A 12,967-nucleotide genomic window follows, 5' to 3' on the forward strand; every position below is an offset into this window, starting at 1 on the left:
TGCTTTCTTCTACCTGACTTCCGGCATAGGCCGTGCTATTTCCGGATTAGAACTCTTTACAAACGTAACATGAATAATAGACACGAAATAGCTGTAAGTTTCTTAATGTAGTCAAGTCGATGTATCGAACAGTTTTGTGAATATCAATTGAGGGATTTAAAGGTGTAAACAGAAAATAGTCTTAATGCCAGATTTATGAGGAATAACAATGCTGCGTGATTGCCAATTTATTTCGGAAAGAAAAAGAAAACCAATCTTCTCGACGACATTAAACAGGGAATTTGTATTAGCCAGTTCTTGGAAATACCTAGCGAAACAAAAGATTTAATTATCGTTCTGCTGATGTGAACGCCGAAAGAGAGCTTACAGTAATAAGACCCTCAACTTATCATGGTGTCAAAGCCGAAATTCTGAGCGTTCTCGTTAGGATTTAATAAGTTCTATTTAGATAACAATTTGCACTCAGCAGCTGAATAGATTACAATTATTGCATGTCTTAATAGGACGAAGATTTTGGAGACTTCCCACCTTATACCAGACCCTCGCTTAAAAACTAAGGGAGCAATAAATTAAGCGGTAAACGGGGTGAAACGATGCGGCGTTCAATTTTGCGGCAAAATATGCACCTGCCCATTAAGGGTAAATAAAATTACCATAACTGCCCTGTTATGGGGCTTGGGTGACGGTCGATAAATTACTGATACTCAATTTCCTTTAAATTAAGTTTTAATTAATTAATTGCCCATTTGGGAGAGTTCACGTCAACGAGCGAGCTAACAGAGCGTAACGAAATTTTAAAAAATCTCTTCATCAAGTTATAATAAATAATGAAAATGTTCTCTTCAAAGCAAAACATTTGAATATTTTGTTCAAGCAGATAAAGTTACGACTCCATAATGAAGGTCCCCTTAACGTTCGTTAACTTCGCATGCAAATGTACAGGTTTTACACTTCAAAACTTCGTTTCCGGCTTTATTAGGCACTCTACAAGATTCCCTTTTTAAGGATGGACTCGAATTTGCTTTCCACCGAATGATAAATGGTTTGAACTGCCTAGAAAATCGCAAGAAACTAAGCAGTTTTTTTTTGCGTTTAATTCTGTCCAGAAACAGGCAGAACAACGCGAATATTTGTATCCCAAAATCTTCTATCCATTTTCGGGTCTGTGGCGGCTGTAAGAAAACTTGAGGCCTCCTTTTAACGATGGGCCGAATTTGCATAGTCTGGATGATAAATGGTTTGCAATGCCCAAGCAAGCCCAGAAGAAATGAAACTGGAAAATCGCCTGAAAAACCGTTTCCTAGTTTCGGCGGTGCTGAAACATCCTGCGTTTCCAGATAATTGACTTTTGGCATTAACGGGAAAAACGCCGGATGATTTATTGTTCGCTGGGTCAGTCGTGATTAATTTATCGTCCTATTATTACCGGAAGAAATTGCTTTCTATGAGTTGTACATCTGCAACACTCCTAAAGAAATCCACAGACCCAACAGAATACTGGTTGAATACTCAACTAATATCGCTTAATATCTCAAGGGGACGAAAAGTGAATTTATAGTAGATAGCGATGCGGTTTCGCTGCAACTACTCCCATTTCAGAGAAGTTACGTTAGTAAACCGCCGCCACGGTAATTAGTGTTTGCCCTTTGATCGGAGTGTGTTCAAATTTGATTAATCTCCATAAAACCCTGCAATGCCAAAATATCTAAGCGAGGCAGTACGTCCCTGCTCTCAATTTACTCAATTGGGAATCGGCTCATTTTAGGGCGGATGCACCTTTACGTGCTTTATAATATTGGTCCCCGAAACGTCTGCTCTTTCATATATTCAGTGTAAATACGGTGCATCCCCTGCATATTTAGTAAATTGGGAGCACACACGCTCGGTGAGAATACTCAAATATCTGCCTGCAAATAGAAATGAGGGTTTATTTTGTTAACCCTGCTTGCAAATGAAACCGCATAATGCGACCTTTCGTGTCAGCCCACTCAAACAAATACAGACTACAAAATGGGAATTTTTATTGTGGATCTTGACAGAATGGTGAAGGCTACCTACTACATATCTACATACATTATATATAGTTTGTAGTTTGGATCTTTGCATGTGTATCAAATTAGGGCGCACGTATGCGCCTAGGTTGTGTAGGTGAAACGTAATGTTCGAATAACAAAGACAGAGATATAATACGCATGTCTTCTGCAGTCTAGACTAATGGATCAAAATTGATAATGGCTGTGTATAGGAATTGAATGAAGATGGTGGTATGAACCTATTTCTTGGTTATTTATTACAATTCTAGCACGATCAGAGGCGTGGCAATATTCACTGTCTGAAATGATTTCACTGTATTCCGTATAACTATAAACAGTTTTCGCGATTTTCATTTTCTGTTTCTGGTGTTTAGTTCATAAATTAATAGTTCTTCATTCCCTCGTTCTTTATCTGCCTTTGTTATACCAGCTTTTTTACATTAATCCAATAACATAAAATTTTTGAGATGCCATTAGTCATAAATATTTTATGTTGACCTTGAATTGATTTGATGTATACGATTCGGATGTATGACCCACATGCAAAAATTTAAATTACGAATTATACATAATATAATTAATACAGTACCACATACAATATGAAAAGAAATTAATAATTATCTCAAATTAAAAAAAAACTCCAAATAATATCATAAACAATAATACAAACCCCACATAGCAGTTTAAACCGTTACACCTCATTTTTTAAACCACGAACCGAAATATTTTTGTAGAGTGTTTAAAATCCTAATTTAGGGCTTAAAAGGGTGCACTTAAACACACGTTTAAATAACTCACATCAGTGAAATATTTAGTAGAGATACAAAATAAGGTACTTTACAGTTGAGATCTAGCACTACATGACAACGCTCAAGTGAAATTTAAATATATGACAATAATAAAGTTTAAGGTCTCCAAACTGCTTGTGATTGTTCCGGAAAACTATAAGTTAGTACAGATTTTCATTGGCCTCATTTTCTCAGAAAATGTATACGTTAAAATACCGTTTTGTCTGGAAGCAACAAGTCAAAACCAACAAATTTGAAATGTCTTCAAAAAAGTTGAGGGGGTCAGAAAATTTTGAAAAATATCAATTAATTTAAAATCACCTTCAATAAGTTTAATTTGAAGGACATTATTATAATTCATTAAAAAATCTAAAGGTATTTCATTTAGAGAGTTCCACTGATTTTAAAATTACCTGTGGCAATTTTTGGGCTTTCCTCATGCATCTCTTCACTTAAATAACAATTTCTCGAAACCAAAAAGAGCTGTCGTGCTAATCGTGGCACACAATGAACTCAAATATACACATTTATAGGACATTACCCCATTAAAACCGATATTGAAAAGTTCATAAAAAAATTTTCAGTCCCCTAAAAAACTCCAATTTGGTGTTTAAAATGTGCTATATATCTACAGACTGCCAACTAATATTAGAAAATGTTTTAAATGTTTCCCGAAATTATGAGGCAAAATCAATTTTCACAGAACCGTATCCGATGGAATTGGTTTCTAAGATGTTATTAAAAATAATTAAAAATATCTTAAGCCAATCCATTCAAGGGAAACCCACTGTTCAAAATTTTTTTTAAATTGCTCTTTTTTACATATTTCTCTAAGTTCTCTGCATTTGGAAAAGAAAAAAAATACGGAAATGTTGACGTCTATATACTGTATGCTCAAATATTATAGCTCCATACTCAATAGATATCATTTTATTGAAATTTGTAGAATGATAAATGTGTTTCTTGATAGAATTAGCGACAGAGATAAAATGAAATCTATTCCTTAAATTAGTAAAATACCAGCTTATAATAAAATTGTAATATTAAATAATAGCAAAATAATATTGTAGTAAAATAATTTACGCTTCATTCTCAATAATTATATAGAGTCATTTACGGTGAATGTCCTATTAAGAGTTTACAGGGTTCTAATATAGCTAGAGATCTGAAATTTTAGATACTAATGTAATTGAGTTTGATCTGTTGAATTAAAATATTGGCATCGTTGCGACGTTGACAGATCTATGTGCAACTGACAACAACTTTGTTATTTTAAATGGCACACCCTGTATTTTATTACATTTTCGAATTTCCCGCAAGATTTAAACTCCAGTTTATCTATCATGTGCCATAGCTATGATGAATCGTTTTCGAAATAAATTATTATTTTTTGACTGATTTGGCAACAAACAGCTCTAAATTGAAAAGCGCTTATCTTTTCAGCTATCACAGCTAGAGAGTTAAAATTTGAGCTACAGACTCTTAATAGTTATCTGTATCTTTTAATATTATAATTTTTTTTTATTTACATACAGAGCGTGGAAAAATTAGTGCGATATCAGAAGGATATAAATATGAGCATTAAATGAGAATCTTAAATAAAACACCCTATATTTTTGGATGGCATCTGAAAGATCAATAAATTTTCTATCGAAATGTATTATACATTAATATAATTGTTTTCAGTTGTTTTTGAGCTATTGGCAAATATTAGAACCTTTGAGAGTAAAAGGCACCACTTATTAGTTGATTCGGTTAGGAGAAGGCTATAATAATATATAATTATAAATTTATCACAGTACAGCAGCTTCTTCTTGAGAAGCATTTGATCTGCTTGATCCAAACGAGCTCCAGGGAGCTACAAACATTCATGTTCTGAATTCAATTCAAGAATGTCTCAAAGCAAACGGTGGCCATTTGCAGCAAAATCTCTAATTTTATTTATATTACGTAGATCTACTTTATTATAAAGGATGTTACAATTTCGTTTATTTTACGTTGTTAACCCATAATCTCCTCCTAACCGAATCAACTAAAAAGTGGTGCCTTTTATTCTCAAATATTCTAATATTTATTTCGAAAATGGTTCTTCATAGCTATGGCGTATGATAGATAAAATGGGGTTTAAATCTTCCGGGTAATTCGAAAATGTAATAAAATACAGGGTGCGCAATTTAAAATAACAAAGTTGTTGTCAGTTACACATAGATCTGTCAACGTCGCAACGATGCCAATATTTTAATTCAACAGATCAAACTCCATTACATCAGTATCAAAAATTTCAGATCTCTAGCTATATTAGAACCCCGTAAACATTTAATAGGACACTCACCGTGAATGACCCTGTATATGTACATACAATCTTTATTGAACTTAATAAAACAGGCCATCGACCTACCTGGTTCACCTCCATTATTTTTTTATGGTCTAAAATGGTTTTTTCTTATTCGGCTGCTAATGACATTTTTATAATGAACAAAATTAGGCCAAGCTAACCAAATGTTACATGAGTAGATACTCTCTACCATGTAATTTAATAACACCCAAGCATCTCCAAAAGGCTCATCAATCCACCTTTAACCATTTATGACGGCAAAGTAATTTTACACCAACTGAAATAAGGATTGTGATTTGAATAATTACCTATAGTTTTTTTAAACCTCAGAACTTATTTCTTAGCTACTCATATTTCAATTCCCACATCACTTTTTCAGACCTACTTATATTTACAACATGGAGTGCTGTACCATTCCCAAAAGGCATTATCGTCATCTTTTAAGGTATATTTCTCAATATCCTTCCACACGCACTTACGGTCGCATGTCTTCCATTGCTTTTCAAATTCATTCTCAAGTTACTTTTGTCTGATAAAACAAAGCCTTTCAGTCCATAACATTTATCATCTATTTCTATCCAACTGACTTTTTCCTCTTATATGAACGTCACTGTTTCGAATCCTCCCTAAATCCGATCTCTGGAGAATCGCATCTGGCTTATAATTTATAGGAATTCAGAACGTGCAATTTCCTGATTGAAACTGGAAGCTAAAAGCGTCTGTGCAATTTTTTCGTTTATGGTTTCGAACAGATTGTGTATTGTAGGTAGGTACTACACGTCTTCTGCACCAAGAAAATAAATCTTTTAATACACCCAACTTAGAGAAGAGGGATGTATCAAAAGTATAATAATGATATAAAGCGTGTAAAAGATAAATGGCACATTCCCTCCCAACAAAAGATAAAAGTTCAGTCCTGGATTCCTTTAGATAAACTCGGAGGATTTTTATTGCCGATTTCTCCGATATTTCGGGCTTCCCGGTGAAAAACGAGTGCTGTTTTCTCAAAGATCAGGATCCATCATTAATCTTGTGTATGGTATATAACTCTATAGGGCCATCACATCAGGTACAGGCGAGTAATAAAATATAATTTTTAATAATAAAGATCGTATCTGTCAAAGGGACTATTCAGCTTAAAAATCTTTTAAAGCAACATTTAACGCTACAGTGAAACTTCATAGTATCATCTAATTTCTCAAACTGCTTTTTCCTTTCGATGCAGCCTTATCTACTCAGGGAATTTCACCGATAATGCCGACAATCTTTTCAAAACTACCTACTTTAAAAAGAAGAATGGCCAAAAGTACCCAATATCTGAAAATTTCAGATTTCTCCTTTAGAAAGCTCCGATTCAAATTTAGTTTTCAGGAAAAATCAAGAATATATATTTGACAATTTTTTAGTCATTTGTGAAAACTTAAAAAGATATCGTTAGGTCTCAAGTATTGCTTCGCCATTTTAACAAGATCAGCAGATTCAATTAAGCTGCCATCTATTGTTCTTATAACACACCCAATTTTATTATAAATACACAATTCCTTCACTATATTGTCAATTTTTTTTAATACCCTGTAAAATACAAAGTACTGATATATCTGATACGAATTCCATGCTAACTTGTTGGATGCTTCAAAACACGAGCTCTTTGAAAATAGTACCTTAACGCATAACAACTGTTTGATGAAAACTAGAAATGGATAACACCTTCATATTCATGTGAATAACATTTCAAAGTTCGCTTGTATTGTTTATAAAACTCTAATGGTAAAAAATAAAATATATTAACTATTAAAGAGCGCATTTATTAAAGGGTCTGTTCAACTTAAAAACCTTCTAAACCAACATTTGAAGTTATAAAGAAACTTCATATCATCATCTAACTTAAATCAGAGAATTTCTCAAACTGTTTTTAGCTTTCATTGGAGTTTTATCTGCTTTCAAGTCTTTTCTGAAGCAAGATAAAACCCTGCCTCCTCGTTACTCGCATTTGGCTTAAGCTTTTCGATGGCCTTACCGATTATGCAGATTTTCTAGATTCTCGATAATGTCATTGATTCTTTATCTTTTCCAAGCGCTTTCGTATTTTGAATTTGAAATTGCTCTACGGAGTGTGCCAAAGATATTTTATCTCATCACACCTGAGAGAGCTTTAGAAGATTCGCAAGACTATTCTGATGAAGCATCCACAATCGCAAATAATAATTAAGGACCTATAGGAAGTCACTTAATGGATCTTGATCGAACACTAAAAAAATATTTTCTCAGGGTTAGAAGGCCATATGGCAAACAGAGTGTTAACTAGGGTCTTTTATTGTTTTCACAGTTTATTGTTTGGATTAAAAGACAAGTGCTAGAACATTATGTTAGGATTAGGTAGAACCTAAATAAATTTACGTGTATGACATGTGCATGCAGATGAGTGACTTGAATAGTAATTTCAAATTGCTCTCAAAAATGGGCAAACACAATTAGAGAAGGCGAGACAAACAAAAGCCATTTTGAACTCCATTATTTCACTTGCGGAGTATTTGAATTGCATTTTTATTTACTCGGGAATTTCCTGTAGAAATGCGTTGTAGGAATAATAAGCAAGTAAATTTCTGGACAATTTTCTACAGTATTTAAAATTTACCTCGCTTTAAGATTGAACCTCTACATCAAATACACATAAATGGAGAGCCATTAACATTAATGCACAAAACAGTGTAAACCTTCATTACGAACAGAAACAATGTGCGACATAAGTGTTATAACCGTTTGCCCCATGAAAAATTCCATTAATCTTTTATTAGAACCACTTGAAGTATTTTTGTTCAAGTTTAAGTGAAACACCTTTTAACTTAAGAGGCGTTTTAAGGAAATATTAATAGGAAAAGTTCACGTTTTAGAACTTTGTGCAATGGAGTTGTTAATAAATTGTGTACGTACATTTATAGTAATGCAGCCTACATTAAAGACTTAGCTTTTTCTATTGTAAATGGTATAAATATCCCGTAAAATATCTACTACTCTGTTAAAAATTTATCAAAATTGAGAAAAATGAGGTCAGGATTCGTTCATACAACTAAGAAATCCGTGGAGAAGCAGCGGCGAGGACTTATTGAGTAGATATCGAGCACAGTAATAAAGGAAAATCCAGCAATTTCATTCACTATAAGAGTTGTTTTACCTTTATTAGAACTAGTTTATCCTGTTAAATAATCACAAATCCCTATTGGCAGGTCAATATGGTGAAAATGGGGTAAGGGTTATTCCACAGTTGTCCGCTAATAAGGCAATACACTGGATAATCAATTGTATGACTAATTATAGTACAAAGAAGAACACAACATTTCAAATTTGTATCGTAAATATGTGTCTACCTGAATCATCCAGTCAGATAGTATGAGGGAGAAGCTGGGTGATTAAGGCTAACCGAACTGCATCTTCACAGAGTTGTGGTTAAGATGGATCTTGGTAATGCTACGGTCAAATGTCCGAAACCGTTTTCACTCGATTAACTGCAGAATAAATTTTGAGTACTGTTGGGATGTGAATGGGGTACTTAATTAAGCACGAGGCGTGGTGATTAGATGATAGAAGAAGAGCTACAAGCTACAAACCATAGGACAGTCGTTTTCGATCTATGGTAATAATAAAAGTCACATTAATTAACTGTGAGGTTTATTTATTCGCATCTGAGACACACAACCCTTCCACCTATTTTTGTGTCTGTAAAAATATGCAGGAATTTGAGGCGCTCTAACTCCATCTAAAAGATCTTTCTATTCACGTCACATTTGCCGGATATACGCTTTTACTTGTTCTTTATTAGGTAGTCTTAAAAACATTATACAATGAGGGTGAAATTTTTTTGAAACGACTTTAAAAATAGGAAAACGCTAGTGAAAATATGCGCAACTGTGTGGTGTTTCTGCCTGCTTTAGAAAATCCTTATTCGAGGAGAGGAAACTTTTTTTTTCATTTTTTTACACTTTTCTGGCAATTCATTCATGTCGCTGAAAAGATTTCGTTCCTTTCTATCAAGATACGTAAATACCGTTAAGATTTAAGGGTGATCATTAAACAAAATCTTCTAGTGCACGTTGTCTGGGATAAATCCGTCAGATGTTATCAATATCTGGTAGTAAAAGCAAATGGCTTAATCAATGCCTACGTTTACAGATCACTGCTTTTTGCGTGTCTTTTTAAAATGATCACCCGTTATAATTAAGACTGTACCGCCATCTACCAGTTCCACGACACACTCCCGGCTTGAAACAAATCAATAAGGGCACATTTTATTCGCCATACTGTCAGGATTTTTTTTATTTCTTGAGGTTCATTTTATAACTAAAAATCTGCGATAATTTATATAAACGCAACAAAATTTCCACGCGGACCCATTGGGGCTGCAAAAACGACCTCATTACAGAGGGCACTTTAGCGCTTAACGACTGTTTGATGAAAACTCGAACTACGTAAAACTTTGATAAAACATAATGAAAGGCATTCCAAAGTCGAACTTGTTGTATTATTTAAAAAGTTCCAAAGGTAGAGACAGTGACGATCTTAGAGACTAGGGTCCGTGACCGGAATGCGTACAACCTTTTCGAGAGGGCTCCCTGAGCCGTCTGATGCATATTAAAATACAATCACGTACTTTCATAATACGGTTATTAATTTACATATTGCCATAGAACTTTTACGAGATAAGTTTTTATGCTTCAAACTGCCGGAGGGAACGAAAAAGCCCTAAGGGTATGCCACGTTAGATAGCATTAAATAACGGTGATTCAAAGAAACCGGACGTGAAACAAAGTTGGGGGAGTAATTTATCGCATCCCCAAGCTTCGATTTCGAACGTGATAAATCGCTATTAAGTTAATATTCTTGTTTAGATTTACAACTTCACTGGCTATTACAATTTCCAATAATACTAAGTTTTAATGCGTCCGCTTGATTTAGCTAGGAATTGTGTTTCCCTCTAGGAAAATTAAAGTTTATTGTAATTATTGGGCTTGAGATAAAATTGTATCAGAATGTTCGGTATTCAAGCAATACTGTTAAGAATCCCAGAAAACAACTCGACAATTTCCAGTTTCAAAGCTGAGCTGAAGGTTAATGGAGGCTTAGATGGATATCCACTTCGACTTCCAAAAGATATACATGCCCCACTCGAATGTGTGCCTTGGGATTTAAAGTCTTCTTGCCTGGATTTGTATTGTTTCCTTTATAGATTCTGATGTGGCTATTTTATTACTTGAGACGTTGTAATCGATAGGATTAAGGAAGATTAAATTAAGTTTATTAAATCCCAAGAAGAAAAATGACCGAATTAGAGAGAAATTTCTTGACAATTAGGTGAAATAATTTCATCTCTGGATTAAAGCCTTCATGTTCTGCGTTTGTTTGCCAATTAAGACAGAAATTGAGTCTACAGAATTAAATTGAATAGACAGAGAGTCCTTTCGCTTTCGGGCCTAATTAATTTCGCTCTAATTCCGCATGTTTCATTTCGCTGATATATACAAGGCAAAAGAGATTTCATCTTTTTTATTAAACACATACTTAGGGCCATTTTCCACCAATTAGCCAGATTATAAAAACGAGAGGCGAAGCCTTTTCACGGACTTGTACAAACGGAAGCAAAAAGCGCACTTTTGCAGATCTCTTCGGATTTTCCAGCTAATTTTTCAAATTCAGTCCATGTACTAATAAAACCCTCGTAGAGCCGCGTAAGTAATCCATAGCTATGAGCATGAATAATGACAAACTCATAAAATTTTAACAAGCTTTTGCGAACGGAAGTTGATGGTTCCCGGGAGGCCCACTTTCATTGTCTTTTTATTTTCTCGCATTTAGCAAAGATGATTTTTAAGCTTCTCCCTTGGAAGTGCTCGAAACGCTGAGTGTGGTAAGTAATTTTTATTTGTTATCTTTTGAGAACTGAAATTCATTAAAATGATGGAGGAGCCGCTGTAAAAGTGAAATATGTGGCTATGCTTGTAGAGGACCTTTGATATTTGAAGTGGAAGTCATACAGAGTTGTAATAGGTTTTTCGACGGAATCATTATGTACTTAATTTTCCTCCATAGTGGTTAAATATGAATAGAGAAAGAGAATATTTATACCGAAATGATCCTTTAAAACAGTGGATTCCAAAAATCCAAAGATATACAGGGTGTTCTGTTGCAAAAAGTGTTACAGAATCTACCAATTAATTTGTTTTATAAAACAGACGCGTACATAAAACGGATTTAAATATATCATTTTAGCACTTCCAGCATAAATTAGATCATTTCAGCGTTTTTAATCTCCGAAGTATTCAACATAGGCGTGGACACTAGTATTATCTGCTACCAAAATTCTCACTTTAACTTTAAGATTGTTTAACTTCGGAAATTTTCAACGTACGTTAATAAATTTCACCAAGGAAGTAGGCATTAGTATCGCCTATTATCAGTGAAATTATCACTCCAATGAGTTCTCACGCAGAGGCGTACGAGGCACAGATGACGAATGCGATTTTGTCAAATCAACAGTTATTAACCAAAAATATAAATTTGAACATTTTTGTTCTTTACCAAAGTTCTCAATATACTTTCGCTCATGAACTTTAGTGTAGGGGTAAATATTAGTTGCCAGAAAATGGATTCTCTCATTTGTTATCAGACAGAGGCGTACAGGGGCCAGGTCAAAAAAAATTAAAAACAGCTTTACCGATGTACTGTTTAAACATTTAAAAATGTTTAAACTTCAAAACTTTCAAAGTACGCCAATGAATTTCACCAAAGAAGAAGACACTACTATTACGTATTTATAGAAAATTGGCTCACTAGTTTATTTTCAGGCAAAGGCGTACGGAGAGCCGATAGAAAGGTATTATTTCGCCTCGAAAAAGAGCTTAATTTAATTGACCAAATGGATTTGAGAATTTTTAAGCTTCGAGTTTGTCAAGTTATGATTTTGAACTTGTGCCTTTTGACTGCACTTTACCATAGACGTACGTATTAGTATTACACATTCGTCGAAAAACTTGATCTATCATTAAGAACAAATGGGGGGATTATTTTTTATGATACATATGTAATATGTTGAATAGCATAGCATTACTTGGAAATTGTTAGAGATGGATGTGAGAATATTTATATCGACTGAAATGAGAATTAAAAAAATATATTATAAAAATGGAAAATATACACAGGGTATTCAAAAGCAAAGTTTTTAGGTCGCAAACAGGAATGATACTTTAATATAAACTATACAAACTACTACTCAACTTTATGTAACAGTTGTTCCTATACCTAAAACAAAAAAAGGACACAATTCACAAAAATCTGTAGATTTTAGCGATTCCATTCATACGGTTACGCACTTTGGCATATTGATAAAAGCCACCCTTCAAAATAAAAATTTCTTCATACTTTACCCTAGTCTTTGGTGGCACTTTGAGGGATGACAATGCTTTAGTCTATTCGGTGCTTTCGTATTCGACAAACTCGCGATATTTCAGGCAAACATGTTTTTGTTTCCTTTTTAAAAGGCTTATGTTTCAAGACCATCGTGCTTTAGTTGAATCTCAGATTCCTTTGGGTTTGCTGAAAGCATATACAATTAAGCTTTTATCCTTCAAAATGGAACCAATTGTAAATAGCAAATATAGAAAACCAACTGTGGGTTTAAGTTTTTTATGGAACCAGCAAACCTTATATCCTGTACAGGGCAACATTTTACTTTTGGATAAATAATTCATAAACCGGCCAAGCATGCCACCCTCTTATATTGAAAAGTATTTTTGTATGAAAAACCCTAGATTCTATTAAAA

The 12,967-nt window shown here is 33.9% G+C and overlaps 1 protein-coding gene across 1 annotated transcript in view; it reads right to left on the minus strand.

Moving 5' to 3' along the window:
* The window catches only part of LOC136348944 (carboxypeptidase N subunit 2-like), a 36,074-nt gene that overhangs the window by 8,433 nt on the left and 14,674 nt on the right, over positions 1 to 12,967 (minus strand). The window lies entirely within an intron of this gene.

This window comes from Euwallacea fornicatus, chromosome 2 (genome assembly GCF_040115645.1).
Source record: "Euwallacea fornicatus isolate EFF26 chromosome 2, ASM4011564v1, whole genome shotgun sequence".
Taxonomy (NCBI): Eukaryota; Metazoa; Arthropoda; class Insecta; order Coleoptera; family Curculionidae; genus Euwallacea; species Euwallacea fornicatus.